The 17,572-nt window shown below is 42.6% G+C and overlaps 1 protein-coding gene across 6 annotated transcripts in view; it reads right to left on the minus strand.

Moving 5' to 3' along the window:
• The window catches only part of Parn (poly(A)-specific ribonuclease), a 94,257-nt gene that overhangs the window by 31,687 nt on the left and 44,998 nt on the right, over positions 1-17,572 (minus strand). The window lies entirely within an intron of this gene.

Consider the following 17,572-nt stretch of genomic DNA (forward strand, 5'->3'; position numbering starts at 1 on the left):
ACCTTGTGCGGAGAACTGTCCTACTAGACAGTCCAGGGAAATGACAAGAAAACAAGTGTGAGTTTTTTACTCAGCATATGAAAAGGTCCCTATTTGGTCATATTTGTGAAGGAAGGATGACATTGATTTATTTTTATTTCTTTAATGAAATACAAAGTCACTGGATGTAGGGTAAATCCCACAGACTGAAATAAGACTGTCTCAAATGTTCATATTATTATTGCCATATAAAACATATCTGAAGCACAAAACAAAACAATCCTTAATAAAGAAGGTTATGATGGGGCTGGGGAGATGGCTCAATGGGTAAGAATATTTGCTCTGAAAGCCTGCGAGCCTAAGTTCAGATCCCCAGCATCCATGGATACAGCCAACTGTGGCTGCACACACCCATCACACAAGCACCATGAGGGTAGGGGAGCACTGGGGCTTGCTGGTTCCAACAGGAGGGCCTGTCTCAAGGGGACCCAGTGGAGAGTGACAAAGGAGGGCACCCAATAACGATCTCTGGCCCCCACATGTACACAAGTGTACCCACCCACCTGGCCACACAGTCCACCCCTCATACACATGAGTACACAGACCCCACACACGGCTATTACACAGATATAAAGCACAGCAAGCATTTTATGTCTAGTTCCTGAAGTGGACACAAAGGAGCACTTTAAAAAACCGGTACTCGTTAATTACATCTGTCTACAATGTCTTCCCATTTTGTTTCAGTAGCTAAATTATGAACAAAATCAGGCTTTCTGTTGTGTCTAGGAAGATACTAATGAGTTCTCCTTGAATAACAATATATTGTGTGCTTCTGTTAGAAGAGGCATTATGCAGCAAATTAAAAAGGCGATCTAAGTGCCCAACAAGCAATCAGTTTAGCTCCAGTGACCTGCAATTAAGGCACATTATTGCCAGGCATCAAAAGCCAAGCAGAGAATGATTAGCTCCCAGATGAGCCACCAGCAGAACAGCTCTGTGCTGCCACTGTCAGAGAATGAGCTCACAAGAGTTGGTGGCTAGAGAACCTGTATGACAATAAACCAGATTCTACAGCTAAGAAACCAAATTTTTTTTTTTAGCTCACAAATGGAGTCTACATCTACTATTCTGCTTCTGTAAACTATGTCACCCAAACGAATTGATGTTTCTTACAGTGTTAGAAGTGACAGAATAGAAGCATGCAGTAGCACGGCAGACCTGACTGAGGGGGCAGTTGTCATTGTCCCCACCACCCAGAGAAGTTTTATACACTCTACAATTTTACACTCTACAATGCTCATGTTAGTAGGTTTAGATAGTCTCCCCAACCTGAATATAAAATTTTAAAAAATTGTCACTTCAGACTAACAACATGGTTCCACAGGTAAAGGTGTTTGCCATAGAAGCCTGGTGGCCCGAGTCTGAGTCTCCAAAACTGGTGTAAAGGCAGGAGAAAAATGATACTCAAAGGTGCTCTTCAAAACCATGCCATTGCAGAAACACTCATATATACAGCATGGATATATGCACAATAATAACAAATGTTTAAAAATTACAAATTTGGGCTGGAGAGCAGCCCAGAGATTAAGAGCACTGACTGACTGCTCTTGCAGAGGACCTGGATTTGATTCCCAGTAGCCACATGGTGGCTCACAACTAGTTCATCAAGGGGATCAATGCCCTCTTTTAAACCCCAAGTACCATGCACACACAGGTACATTATATAGAAATGTAGATAAAACAACCATACCCATAAAATAAAGCTTTAAAATCCTGTGAGAGGAGAAAGGAGGCTTCAGAAAATGTATAACAGAGCTGGAGAGATGCATGACTCAGAGTTAAGAGTGTTTGTTGCGCCAGGCAGTGGTGGTGCACACCTTTAATCCCAGTACTTGGGAGACAGAGGCAAGTGGATCTCTGTGAGTTCAGGTCAGCCTGGTCTACAAAGCAAGTTGTGGACAGACAGGACTGTTATAGAGAGAAATCCTGTCTCAAAAAAAAAAAAAAAAAAAAAAAAAAAGTGTTTGTTGCTCTTGTAGAGGATGCAGGTTCAGTACCCAGAACCCAAATAGCAGTTCACAACCATCTCTAATTATAGTTCCAGGGGATTAAAGGCCTTCTTCTGGTATCTGAAAGCTCCATGCATGCCCATAATATACAGACATACGTGCAAGCAAATGCTCATATATGTAAAATAAATCTTAAAGATTTTAATTATCACTTATTATTCTCTTGTTAAGATAAAGTATAGAAGTTAATGAATGGCAGGATAATAAAGATTAATTGTAGATCACATGCGTAAAATATGTGAAGCCCTGACTTCAATCTCTAGTACCATAAAATAAAATAAAAATTAAAGGCAAGGACCATACATATTATAATTTAAAATTTTAATCTCAATTTCAAGAATAAAAGTTGAGCTAGGTTTATTTGTCATAGCCAAAACCTGAAAACAACCTAAATGCCCCTCGACTGAAGAATGGATAAGGAAAATGTGATACATTTACACAATGGAGTACTACACAGCAGAAAAAAATAACGACAGCTTAAATTTTGCAGGAAAATGGATGGAGCTAGAAAATATTATTTTGAGTGAGGTAACCCAGACACAGAAAGACAACTATCACATGTACTCACTCATAGGTGGTTTTTAAAAATAAAGCAAAGAAAGCCAGCCTACTAACCAAAATCCCAAAGAACTTAGACAACAATGAGGCCACAAAGAGAGACTTACATAGATCTAATCTACATGAGAAATAGAAAGTAGAAAAAGACAAAATCTCCTGAGTAAACTGGGAGCATGGGGACCTGGGGGGGGGGGAGCCAGGGAGGATAGCAGAGAAAAAATGTAGAGCTCAATAAATATCAATTAAAAAAATGAAAAAAAAAACCCAACATGGTTGTTCAATCTAAACTAACCTACAAAACTAACAAATGCTTTTCATTTGATCAGAAAAAAAAAACAAAAAACAAAAACAAAAACTGAACTAGGAGTGGTGGGCCCACACCTATAATCTCAACACTCACAGGCAAAGGCAGGTAGATACGTCTACTTTCAGGGCTACACAGTGAAACGCTCAGATGCTGAGACTGTCTCAAAAGAAAAAAAAGGAAGTTGAATCAGGAAGATGATCATTGCTATAAACAAAGCAATAATCAAAGTTGACTGGCTACTGGGAGAGTAAAGATATCAACAATCTTTTATTTGTTTTTGCTTTTCAAAGCAGCATTTCTCTATGTAGTCCTGGCTGTCTTGGAATTTGCTCTGTAGATCAGACTGGCCTCAAACTCACAGCGAGCCGCCTGCCTCTGCTTTCCAAGTGCTGGGAACTACAATACCAACTAGTTAGGCTAGATGTGCCCAGTAGTGCAATAGTGGCACAGCTGCAATGGATGTAACAAACATTCTCTGACCGGATGTGAGGCCTGTTTCATAAGAAGATAGCCATGCTTAGTATTGTACTAATACAATAAACCTGGGCAAAAACTCTGACTGAGGAGGTCTTGAGCCCTAAGACCTAAGACTACACTACTGCTTAGCTAAACTGGAAAGCATCAAGTGCCTTCTAGAAATCTAAGTTTACACCCATACACAAAGTGTCTTTTAGATACTTATGTTTACACCCATAGACAAAGGCTGCTCTTGACACTTTCGAGGGTGCCAATGATTAAAGAATTAAAAGGCCAGAAAGAAGTGTTAACAGAAATCTTGGGAAGGTCCAGTGCAGCCATCATAATACCAGGGAAATCAGGATCCCCTCTTTGGGTTCTTGATCTTATTAATAAAAGAACTTAAGAAAGGACACAAAGGGAAGCTCAAAGGCAAACAGCAGACACAAACAGAATCTTGAGGACAATATTACAGTTTAAAAAGAAAACCCTCAGGGCAGGCAAGCTATAAATCTTGTATCTGCCATGAAAGCAGGGGGAGAAATGGAGACCAGAAGAAACAAAAGCCATGTGTCTCAGAGAGGGTAGAAGAGAGGTCAGCCACCTGGCAGCAGGCAGCCACACAGCCGGGAAGAGAGCTTTAGAAAGAGCAAGGAGGCCCAAAGCATGAGTTAGAGTTTAAAAGCATACTTGGGCTCTGGCCAGAATCTGAAAGAAAAAGAAAAGGAAACAGTTATGCCTTTCTAAGAAAGGGCTGGCAGACCCAGTCGAAGATCATGGCAGTTCATGAGTGAAGCAAAGGGTCAGAAACTGGGTCAACCTGAAGATCTGAAAAGCAAAACAGCCAGCCACTGGCTCTTACCTCAACCTCAGTCCAAAATGGCGATCCTGCCTCCTAGAGTCTCAGAAGGAGACTGCGTCTGAGAAGCTGTCTCACCCCCATCTTATACTCCTTTCTAGGGTTGGGAGCAAAGGCATGCATGCACCACTGGGATTAAAGGCATGCACCACCTGATTTCTATAGCAACTAGGGTGGCTACTGGGATTAAAGATTTGTATTACCGTAATCTGATCTGTAAGGCTGACCGGTGGGACTATTTTATCCTCAGATATTCAGGCAGTCTTTATTTATTAAAATACATTTGAAATGCCGCTACACATGTGGAGTGTACAGGGGTGTAGTGGGGAACTGCGGGCAGGTTTGCTTTTCGCCTCACCCGGCTCCTGCACGGCTAGCTTAGTCCCAGAAATAACAACATACAAATTGTATTCATTTAAGCACTGCCTGGCCCATTATCTCTAGAGAGTTAGTTACTGACTAACTCTCATATCTCGATATTAACCCATTTCTAATAATCTGTATAGTACCACGAGGTGTGGCTTACCGGGAAAGATTCAGCATGTCTGACCTGGTGGCTGGCTCCATGGCTTCTGCCTCATTGCCCTCTTCCCAGCATTCTGTTCTGTTTACTCTGCCTACCTAATTTTCTGTCCTATCAAAGGGCCAAGGCAGTCTTTTTATTGACCAATGAAAATAACACAATAGACAGATAATCCTCCTCCATCACAGGGGGCAGAAATTCTAGAAAGGAAAAATACATTATCTTTAGGTAAACCTGCTTCCCTAGGAGTGGTGACTGGCTAGGTCCTTCACTTGTCCCACTGGATTAAACTTTAATGGCTTAAACAAAGGTATCTCCCCACCTGGAAGAGATCCCATTCTTTACACTCTCATCCTTAAATTCTTTGTAGCAAACAGGTAAAGACAAAGACTACGAATGAAGGTCAGCCCTAAACAAGATATTTGCAGCAACCCCTTAAGGCCCAGGGAACATTTTGGAAGAGGGGCTGGAAAGAAGGTACAAAGAACTAGAAGATAGGGTAAAGTTCGGAAGAATTTACTCCTACACAGGATACAGGATGGAAATCACGGTTCACAGGAACTGCTCCTACTGGCACTGAACACATACACATCAGGGCTGCCATACAGTCAAGGATGGGAAGAGAATAGACTCAGAAGCCATACCACTTACTTCTAAACTACCAGCAACTAAAGGGGGAAGTATAAACCCCAGCTGTAGAGCCACTGGTGAGTCCACCAGGCTTCAATGAAAAGTTTCAAACCCAAGGTCACAGGGAGTATCCTAATTAAACTCTGTAGAGCACAGAACAAAACAAAACAAGTTAGGGATATAGAAAGGAAATTAATGGTAAGAAAGAAAAGAAACTGGCAGGGGAGGGAAGGAGCTGAGAGAGGGTGGGGGACAGTAACCAGAATGTACTATATACCTGTACAAAACTGTCAAAGTACAAAATTTACTAATTAAAAACAAAATGATAGTCAGGCAGGGGCAGTGGTGGTGCACACCTTTAATCCCAGCACTCGGGAGGCAGAGGCAGGTGATCTCTGTGAGTTCGAGGTCAACATGGTCTACAAGAGCTAGTTCCAGGACAGGCCCCAAAGTTACAGAGAAACCCTGTCTCAAAAAAAAAAAAAAAAGAAAAGAAAAGAAAAGAAAAAGAAAGAGAAAACTGTGATGGTTTAAAAGAAAATGGCCCCCAATGGAAGTGGCACTATTAGGAGATACGGCTGTGTTGGAGTGGATATGACCTTGTTGGAGGAAGTGTGTCACTGTGGAGGTGGACTTTGAGGTCTCATATGTGGTCAAGATACTGCCCAGTGTCTCAGTTCACTTACTGCTGCCTAACAAGATGTTGAACTCTCAGCTCCTTCTCTAGCACCACGTTTGCCTGCACACCACCATGTTCCACCATGATGATAATGGACTGAACCTCTAAACTGTCAGCAAGCCACTGCAATTAAATGTTTTCCTTTATAAGAGTTGCTGTGGTCACGGGGAGGTGCTGGTGCACGCCTTTAACCACAGCACTCAGGAGGTGAAGACAAGCTGGTCTCTGTGAATTTGAGGCTAGTCTGGAAACCCAGAGCTACACAGAGAAGCTGTCTAAAAAAAAAAAAAAAAAAAGGCTGTGGTCATGGTGTCTCTTCACAACAGTTAAAACCTTAACTAAAGCAAACGTTTATCCTCAGGTAAATCACCCAAATCTCCTGAAGATGTCAAGTTCATCTTGACTATCATATCTGCTTTCTCAGTACTTTAATAGAAGCCACTTTCAAATGAATTATTAATAGAACTTCTCACCTTCCCTGTTGCCTCCAGCTTATTCTCTGGGCTGGAGAGAACTGAACAGCCCCCTCAAGCAGGAAGAACACAGAAACCAGATCTGCATGTGGCTTGGCACAGGGGATCTAGAAAGAGCCTCACAACTGTGAAAGAAACTCTAATGCTGCAGCTGAGCGGCTGCAGAGCTGAACCAAAGGAAACTCCCCCAGTACCTTCCCACCTCCTTATACCACTGTGTGCAGCTGCTACCATTCTGCACTTCTTCTATTTTTCATTTTGTTTTGTTTTTCGAGACAGGGTTTCTCTGTAGCTTTTTGGAGCCTGTCCTAGAACTAGCTCTTGTAGACCAGGCTGGCTTTGAACTCACAGAAATCTGCCTGCCTCTGCCTCCCGGGTGCTGGGATTAAAGGTGTGTGCCACCACTGCCCGGCCACCCTGCACTTCTGAAGAAGAATTAAACACTCGGTGCATGTGTGCCTCACCCTAACCAGCTGCCAGAGAGCTTAGGCCATCTCCGTGGAAGGCTTGGTAAGATGCTTTGCATATGGATTGGCTAGCTTGACAGTTTTATGCAAACATGAGATGCACCAGGTACAGAAAAGCTGGGGAGTATGAGGGCGCTCCTTGGCTATAAACTGAGCTGAAGAACCAACGTGCCTTCAAATAAAGGCTTCTAAAAGACACAGGGTAAGGGATTGAGAGTTAACAGGGAGGGGCAGCAACATGCACACAGATACACTCACATGTACACATGAGCACATACACACATGGACACACACACACACACACAGGCTCAGCACATAAAGGCACTTGACAACCTAAGTTTAAGCATCAGAACCTATGTGGTTGAAGGAAAGAACTAACTGGAAAAGTTGTCCTCTGACTTCCACATGAACCTCACACACATCCCTAGAAAAAATAATTTTAAAAAAGACACTTGAACTAATACTGTACTGTACCTGTCAAAACACTCAACTGACATGTAGGTGGGAATTCTGCTACATTCCTGAAAGCCCATGATGAAACAGTATTGGTGTGGGAGAATTGTCTGTATTCTGTCAATCATATTTTAATAAAACACTGATTGGCCAGGCAGGCAGTATAGGCGGGAAAGCCAGACAGGAAGTAGAGGTGGAGCAAAGAGACTGGGAGTATTCTGGGAAGCAGGAAGCTTCCTCCGCAGTTCTGCCCAGACCACCGGAGAGGAAAGATGTAAGCTGCCCAGCTGAGAAAGGTACTGAGCTATGTGGCTAACGTAGATAAGGATAATGGGGTAACATAAGTTATAAGAACTAATAAGTAGCCTGACCTAATGGGCCAATCAGTTTATAATCTTATGGAGTCTTGTGAGTGATTTTCTTTGGGGTATGCCGGTTGTGGGGTACCAGGTGAGACAGAAACCCCAACAAGCCAGCCCTCATGCTACACAGTATTTTCCCACCTAACCTAAAGGACTGACATTAACAAGATTCTAACTTGTACAGTGACAAATTCTGTCACAAGAAACTGTACAATTCAAATTCACATTCTAGACGTCACAAAACACCTGTCAGCTTTCATGGAACTTGTTAGTTTTTGCTATTCTATGAACAGGGTACGTTCATGTACTTACTATTTACATTTACAATGTATTTGCTATTCTATGAACAGGGTACTGCTGACATTCAAACAAGTCTAGAAAGGTTCTATGAAAGCAATGTGCTTCAGACTTTTCACAAGGCTGCTCAACTTCAGCTCAGCCTTCTATGGGGCCAGCATGATGCCTCATTTCTATAAGACTCCCTTGCTTCACCAACATGCTAGATGGCAGCCACAAAAAGCTCCTCTGTAAATAAGGTGGTATGGCACTGCGACCCAGACTACCTAGGAAGCCACACTTGTCACTAAGTTTCAGTTATAAAACTTCCCAGGAGCACGCCTGACAGTGCATCTCTAATGCAAGCAGTCAGGAGGCAAGGGCAGGAAGATTACACATTCAAAGTCACTATACCTTGTCTAAACAGTTTCTCGGGGGCATAAAACCTCAAGCCTTTATTAAAATGTGGCCTCTCACTGGCGGCGGCAGCAGCATCGCTTGGCAACGTGTTAGAGATTCTGACTCAGAAACTGGGAGCTGCCATCACTGGGTTCACAACAGTGTTCAACATCGTTAATTATCATCAGCAGCTGTGTGACAATCTCCAAAACAAATGAATTGTGATGGTTTGTTTATAGTAAAAGATTTTGAGTTGGAAAAACACAAAACTAGTAAATTTCAAGGCCTATCTCGAAATGCAGGAAGCAGTTGCATAAGGCCTCTATCTCTCCCCAGAGCTACTGCACCATGTTCCCTGGAAGGGACAATTCAGGGGAAATTACTGCTTACTTCATAACTGTCCTTCTTATGGTTTTGTTTGTTATTTTGTTGTTGTCATACAGTATTGCTATGCAGTCCAGGCTGGCCTTGAACTCACAATCCTCCTGCCTCAGCTTTGAGTGCTGGGAGATTACAGATGTGAACCACCACATCTGGCTTCATTCTCATTTTGTGAGAGACAACTCATTAGCAAAAGCTAAACATATTTCTATGAGTTGACCACAAAAGTTAAACTTTAATCACTAAAGAATACTGAAAAAAAATCTCTAATTGACACAACACAGAACTGACACCTTTATCAAAATTCGCCAAATTACAGACATGGATTACCTCCTCCCCAAACCCAACCAGAAGAGGGAACCAAGGTCAAAGGTTATTATTCTTTGATGACATAGTAGCTTGCCTTGAACTATGGCTTATCTGAATCATTCCCTACCTGTCCAAAAAGATTACAAAATAATACCTGTATTAATTTACTATATGCAACAATGTCCAAAGGTAAATGTGATAAAAGATACATGGAAGACCCAATTAGACAGTTCAGCAAGTAAAAGCTTGGCTGTCAAGCCTGCAGACCTGAGAACTCACATCGGAGAAGGTAAATGCAGACTCCAGTGAGCTGCTTCTGACCTCCACATGCACACTGTGACACATTTACTGAAGCTGGTGGGTTAAAAACTTAGACTAAATAAGAAGACCCAGCAGGAGACAGGAATTTCTGCAGGCGGGCTTAGACACATTGGCATGGAAACAATAATTGCAAAATTCTGTATTACCAAATTGGAAGACTGATTTTGATTGGAAAAGAAAGAAACTAGTGTAGTAAGGAGCTGCGGGCAGGCCTGCTTTTCGCCTCACCCGGCTCCCGCACGGCTAGCTTAGTCCCAGAAATAACAACATACAAATTGTATTCATTTAAGCACTGCCTGGCCCATTATCTCTAGAGAGTTAGTTACTGACTAACTCTCATATCTTGATATTAACCCATTTCTAATAATCTGAATAGCACCACAAGGTGGTGGCTTACCGGAAAAGATTCAGCATGTCTGACCTGGTGGCTGGCTCCATGGCTTCTGCCTCATTGCCCTCTTCCCAGCATTCTGTTCTGTTTACTCCGCCTACCTAATTTTATGTCCTATCAAAGGGCCAAGGCAGTCTCTTTATTGACCAATGAAAATAACACAATAGACAGATAACCCTCCTCCATCAAACTAGTTCTCTATTTTCTGATAAATAGGAGACCTTCCAGTATAGCCCGGGAGGAAGAGAGTAAGACAACCTGGAAATCACTGGAAAAAGCTGGAAGGGGTTGAGAGACCATGGCTCAGTGGTGATGAACACTGGCTACTCTTGCAGAGGATGGAAGTTAGGGTCCAGCACCCACTTTAGGCAGCTCACAATTATCACCTCTAATCCAGCTCTAGGAGATTCCATGCCCTCTCCTAGTCTCTGGAGTTTTACATACAAACACACACACACACACACACACACACACACACACACACACACATCTAAAAGAGAGAAACAAACACACATACTGGTGTGGTGCTGTGTACCTTTACGGCAAGCAGAGCTTTGAGACAGTCAGGACGTAATGAGACCCTGACTAAAAAGAGGAGGATGCGGAGGAAGTGCAGGAGGTGATAACAGTTGGCAAGCGCGCAGAGTGACAAGAGTCTACAACCACAGTTCTTTCGGAAGCTGAGGCAAAAGAACTGCTTGAGGTTAGGTCAGGGGTTTGAGTCTACAACACAGAAGATTCCTCCCCTTTCTTTAAAAGCAAAAGAGAAACCTACTTCTGCTTGGCTCTGGAACGAAAACATGATAGAGTAGAGGTAGATACTGACGAGACACTTAAGTCCAAAGGGAAGGAAGGTCTCCAAGACCCACCTGACAGGGTGGCAAAGGCTCGTTATACAACACTGACCACTAGGTTGACCATAATTTCATATACATGTGTGTGTATGTGTGTGTGTATGCAAGCATGTATGTATGTGTGTTTATATATATGCATACATACACACTTCTTCCTCTTGGGTTCTCAAGGATCACATACATATGTAAGATAAACGTATATATGATTATTTTAATTTTATGTGCATGTATGAGTACCTACATGTATGCACGTAAACCATGTCATACATGGTTCCTAAGAAGACCAGAAGAGGGCCACTGTGTGGCTGCTGGAAGCCAAACGTGGATCCTCTGCAAGAGCAGCCAGTACTCTCAACTACTGAGTCATCTCTGGAGCCTACATATTTTTAACTTATAAACTTACACAGCAGTATAATCAATTGAAATATAGAAAATATGATCTCGATTAGTAAATGCAAAAGAAACGAAGGACAGAACAGATGTATTGGAAATCCAGTAAAATGACAGTAGTTTTTATTTTGGCCTAAGAAACTATGAGGGTTTTTTTGTTTTGTCTTTAATCTGTTAAAAAAATTATGCTTTTATCTGTTTGAAAAAAAAAACCTTAGTGTCAACTTCTGACTAAAATTACATTTACAATTGCCTACTCTGCTTGCTGAGATTCTTTGAGGAGAATTAGCAGTAGTTTCTTTATCTGAAAAGGAGAGAGGTAAGGTTTTCCAATTCAGTAATGACCGTTGGGCACTACAGGGAAAGAGAAGAGACCAGAAGCAAAGCTTCCAATGCGAACCAAGCCCCTCTCCTGGTCCTCTCCCACTAAATGCATAAGACAAACTGCTTCAGAAACCTCTGTGAAGATGGTGAGCTCCGCGTACATCAGAAAGGCTGGAGACCAGGACGGTCACTCTAAATCAACAGTCAAGCCCATAAGTAAGAACCCCAGACACTTTTATGGCGTGGTAGTTCATGCTCAAAGGGCTGATTAAATTACAGCTGTCTGTGATGGCACACAGCCCTGCTCTGGGAGTGAGACCGCTTCCCCGTAAGGGGCTCTAAGTAGAATGAATCTTCAAGGCAGTTGGAACAATAGGACAGTGAAGAAAGTCATGTGGCCACAGATCATGGCCACAGCTATGTCTGCAAAATCCCAGCACTTGGGAGGCAGAAGCAAATGGATCTCTGAGATCTAGGTCAACCTGGACAGTCAGGAGTTCCAGGACAGTCAGAACTACACAGAGAAATCCTGTCTCAAAACAATCAATCAACTACCTGGGCTGACCTTAAACCAGTATGCAATGTCATTCCGTTATCAGCATCAGGAACAGCGGTCAAATTGCCAAGCTAAGGGCTGAGAGACCCTGAGGGTCTGAATACAGGGTCTTTTTACCCCATCAAACAGGTGTATGCACACTCAGGCCTGATTGACCTGGAAAGAGTTCTAGTGTCAAGACATACCTTAATATGTACCTACATCTGTTCTGGTCTCTCTCCCTGGCAAAAGGAAAAGCTCACATTCCCAAATTGTTTATTCTCCTAAAATCAAAATATTTCACTCAGTGCCAAGTAAAGCTGTCCTGTTCTCTATCACTAAGCCTGGGGTCAAAAACTAGAGAAAGAATCCCCAAATTCCCAATGGGAAATTCACACTCTTTACCAGCCACGGACTCTACTGTACTTGGGAGCAGACACAGCAGCAGAAGCACTGCACAGGAGGCACACATCCACATGTCTGTGCTATCTGAAAAGATCCTGACATGGGGTCAGGAGCATGCAGACGTCTCTCACATTGAAATCAACATGTTTATTCAATTCACTGGTCCTCCTGTGTAAGCCCTGACTGTAACAGTCTTGCTGTCGTGGCTTACTTTAGTTTTCACTCAATCTAAATAGAGTACTGCTCATATTTGTCTAGAAGCCAATGCATATCCTTCTTAAATATAATTGACACTAAAATTTAGATAAAAAGAAAGACAAAAACAAACAGCTCATTGGAACAGATTCTATACAATGAACCATATTATAACAAATAAAAATGTTAAGCTAAGTATTATACAAAAGCATAGTCTGCAAAGCCCCTGAATCATTGACATCAGAGTACCGGTTCTCATGCTACCCAACATTGACAGACACGTCTTTCAGAACCAATGCTCAGGTCAAATGCTGAGAGAAAAAGAAATCTCAGAGAGACACAACCCCAATCTGATACCAGTATTTTCTCAGATTGCCTTCCACATTATTCATTGAGTCTATTGCTGAACCTGGAAGTCACCATTCAGTGAGTCTGGCTAGTCTGCTTGCTCTAAGGATTCCCTGTCTGCCTCCTAAGCAGTGAGTGACAAGTAGGACATCAAGTCCAGCTATCTTGAACAGCAACCACTTGACCTCTGAGTCATCTCCTCAGCCCTTGAGGCACATTCCCTAGAGAACATGGCTCACTGTTGAGCAGGTACAAACTACATAGTCTTATTTTTAAAAATAATTACTAACCACTTGCTCTTAGCCAGGACCAAAGAAAGAACACATAAGAATGCTTTTTGCCATGCATGGTATTGCAAGCTTTAATCCCAGCACCTGAGAGGCAGCAGCAGGCAGATCTCCATGAGTTAGAGAACAGTCTGGTCAATATAGAAAATACTAGGCCAGTCAGGGCTACACAGTGAAACCCTGGCTAATAATAATAATAATAATAATAATAATAATAACTACAACAATAATAACAATAAATAACACTGACTTCACTACTAGTGTGATGAAAAATGACAGCCTCCAAAAAAAAAAAAAAACCATCATTAATCCCCAGGACTTGTGAACATCACCTTATTTGTGGGAAAAGGTCTTAGAAATTGCAGACAGTAGTGACACCTTTAATCCCAGCACTCAGGAGGCAGGAGGTGGGTTTCTATAGGTTTGAGGCCAGACTAATCTACAGAGTGAATTCCAGGACAGGCTCCAAAAAACTACAGAGAAACCTTGTTTTGAAAACAAAACAAAACAAAACAAACAAACAAAAAATGGCCTTAATATTGCTATTAAAATCCTTGAGGTTTAAAATCCACATGGATTATCTACATGGAACCTAAGTTCTACCACATGTATTATGAGAAAGGCAGAAGGCAGAGAGAGAGGGTACATTTATAGCTAACATTCTGTGACTGTGGATTCAGAGATTAATGTGGTCAAAGTCAAGTGCCAGCAACCAGCAGAAACTAGAGGAGGGAACACAGTCCTGCTGATGTCTTAAAGAGGAACTTGGGCCTTCTAAATATGAGAACATAAGTCTCTGCTGTTTTAGGTGCCAAGCGTGCAGTAATTTGTTAACCTCTACCACATGACACTAACATAATTCCCACTATGAAGGAAGCAAGCTGCTGCAATAAGCATGTGCAAGTTGATAGACTTCTTTCTACCTCCACATACAACTGTTTATTATAAAGCTAAGTGATGCGGGGGGGGGGCAGCCAGAGCAAATACAACACCAGCTCAGCCAGAGAGAGCACAAGCATGCACACTTGTCTTCCTCAAGCACTCTCCACTGAAACTGAAGCTTACCAATTGGTTAGGCTGCCTAGTCAATAAGCCTTGGACCATCCTATCCTGACTCTGCTGTCCAGAAAGGAGAAGCATACACCACCATGGCCAGTACGTGGCGGGAATCTAAATTAAGGTCCTCGCGTGTGCATAGCAAGCTCTTTACCCCCCGAGCCATCTCCACAGCCCTACCAATAAATGTTCTGGCAATCAAAAATTCAAGGTGAAATTAGACAAGATAATACCAACTGGATGGAAGTACTCCTTTCCTGAAGAAGCCACAAAAACAAGCACAAGTATTAAAAACTAGATCTAAAACTTGAGAATTTAATTCATTGTGCCCCAAACACACCTATCGCTCCCCTTAATGAAAAACAGTATGTATACTGTTGTAAAACAACTTTCAAAGCCAAATGTTGTGTATAAGCAGGAGGCCAAGTCAGGAAGATTACAAATCTAGGCCAGCCTGGGCTACATAGACGATGTGACTTTACTCAGGCAGACGCTACCTACTAATAAGACTCCCCTCCTTCATGCCCCTGCCACATTGCGTACAAGTCAACCTTAGCAGAAATGGTCCCACAAAGACACATGTATGCAACTGGAAGATTGGAGCCAAAGCACTGATCACGATATAACACAATTACAAACGGTCATCGATGTTTCCGGTAGTTCTAAAATGTCAGTAGTTTTAGCTTATTAGAATTTCACTGGAGCTAGGCAGTGGTGGCACATGCCTTTAATCCCATCACTTAGGAGGCAGAGGCACAGGGATGTCTGTGAGTTCAAGGTGAAAAAGTGAGTTCCAGGATAGCCAGAGCTACATAGAGAAACCCTGTCTCGGGAGAAACAATGTAACAAACAAAACAAAGAATTTCACTGGAGCAATGTGTTGCACAAAATCAAATAGGCCAATTCCCAGTAGGTGAAAGGGTAAAAGGAGACAAAGTGGGGAGTCGCTACCCAAGGGTCAGAGTTCTGTTGAGAGGATAAAAAAGTTCTAGAATTGAGGAGTGGAGGGTTGGTGGTTGCTCAGTATTGTATTTAAATGGTGAAGATGACAAAAGTTATAAATGTTTATCACAATTTTGAAAACTTCACAGCCCTGGATGGTAAGATGGCTCATGAGCCAAAGAGTTTGCCACACAGGCCTGATGACCTGAGTTGGATCTCCAGAACACACATAATGGCAGCAGAGAACTGACACATAAAAGACATCCTCGGACCACCACTCACCTGTGTGCAGTGCACACCTACAGACACACACATACACAAATGAATTTTTAAAGATTAACTTTATATGACAAAAACATTAAATTATATATTCTGAATAGATACATGAACTATGTTATGGTGAATGTCTATCTCAGTAAAGCAGGTAAACAAGAAAAAAGAAAGAAAAGCATGTGCTGAATCTTTTAGCAGATGTCACTTCCTTACTACTCTTGCCCTGAAACCCCCTGAAAATGCAGCCAGCAGGATATGATATAGTAGTCACTTACTCCTATGGGGGAAAATAAAAACAAATAAAAAATAACCCATACAAGTCTTCCCCCTAAGCATCAACGGTTAAAGCAGGGTTTTTTGTCACCTGCTTTCTGGTCAAAGGTCATAACTTAATACAAAGTCCTATTTAAAGAGTTTTGGCAGTGCCTCCCCTAAGGCTCTCCTTTCATCTTAGAGAACCAGTGACAGCAGTGCCAGGCACAGACATGTCACACTGCACCACTGTACCCCCAGTCCAATCCCAGGACACTAGCAGCCACACTTTACAGGTGAGAAAGCTAAGGCAGAAGGGTAAGCAAATAGTTTAACTCTTAAACTCTGACAGAAAACAGTCCTGTGGTGCTATGACACACATGTTTCCCAGCAGCAGATTGTCACAACTCACACTTGCATTGAGAAGAGGCAGTCGTATAAAGGGGGACACTGTGTGACCATGGCTTCCTTCAGAGAGATGAGAGAACAGGCTCCTCCCACACTTTACAGCACACTAGCAGCTCTGACTGTATGCATGCTGCACTTGGAGCAGCGCCAGAAGCTGGGCTCTGACCCTTACTATTCTGTTTCCTGAATCCTGCAAGTTAAAAACCACTGTGATGAAATGGGACACCGTGGCACGTGCCTTTATCCAGCACTCGGGAAGCAGAAGAAAAAGAATCTGTCCAGTTGAAGGCCAGCCTGGTCTATGTAGAGAGTTCCTGGACAGCCAGGGCTACATGGAAAGACCCTGTATCAAAAAAATTACTTTGATAATAAAGTAAAGAAAGACCCGGTCTATTGTCAGAATATGATCACTTTCCATAGGTGAAAGGAACAAAACATGAGTGTGTTTTATTTGGGGGACTTCACCCTCTACTTGTAGTTTTCAATACGCTGTCACAACCTCCCATAACTGCAGCATTAGTCATCTGAGTGACAGAGCTTCTTTAACTACCCCAATCCAAAGTGCTTGTACTTCCAAGTACCAGGCTGACACTACCTTCCCCTGAGTTTTCTTTCATAAACCCATAACACTTGGAAGCAGAACATGCAAAAGGAGACACTTGGTCCACACCTGCAGCCTGTGTACTCGAATCTATGTCCAAAGGGTAACGAACATTTCCCTGTTATCACTAAACTCGAGCTGGAAAACCTACCTACCCATCTTCCCACCACAGCTGCATCTCTTAGGGGCAGGGTGGGAGGCAGGGAGTAGAGATGGAGCCTCTCCTTCCATAAACCTTCATAAAAGGTCATCTACAGAGATTTAAAGGTGGCCTGCAGAGACAGATAGCTGCTAATAAATGTAAGGCAAAGTCACACTTTGCTTTCTATGGTTCAATAAAAGTAAAAACAGAGAGTATTTTTATCTCTTTTCAGCCCAAAAGGGTTGGGCCAAAGTTTCTTCTCTGTCTGGCTTTCCAGGCAGTGATTAAAATAGACCAAGGTTATTAAAGACAGTAGATCATTTCCTGACCAGAGAGTCCCACACAAACAACAGGGCACTGCCAGGGGCAGGGCAAGAGCAGCCCAGAGCCTCACTGCCATGCTTCAATTCTCTTTGACTCTTTCTTTTTCCTGAGACAAAGTTGCTCTGTGTAGTCCTGTCTGTCTTGGCACTCGCTCTGTAGACCAAGTTGGCCATGAACGCACAGAGATCTGCCTGCCTCTGCCTCCTGAGTGTTAGGATCAAAGGCGCGCACCACCACCACCCAGCCTCTCGACTCTTTGACACGCAGACGTTCACATGCATACTAGACTTTATAAACTGGAAGTGTAGATGTAGCTCAGTGGTAAGGCTTAGCATACATGAGAC

Source organism: Myodes glareolus, chromosome 9 (genome assembly GCF_982192425.1).
Source record: "Myodes glareolus chromosome 9, mMyoGla1.1, whole genome shotgun sequence".
NCBI lineage: Eukaryota > Metazoa > Chordata > Mammalia > Rodentia > Cricetidae > Myodes > Myodes glareolus.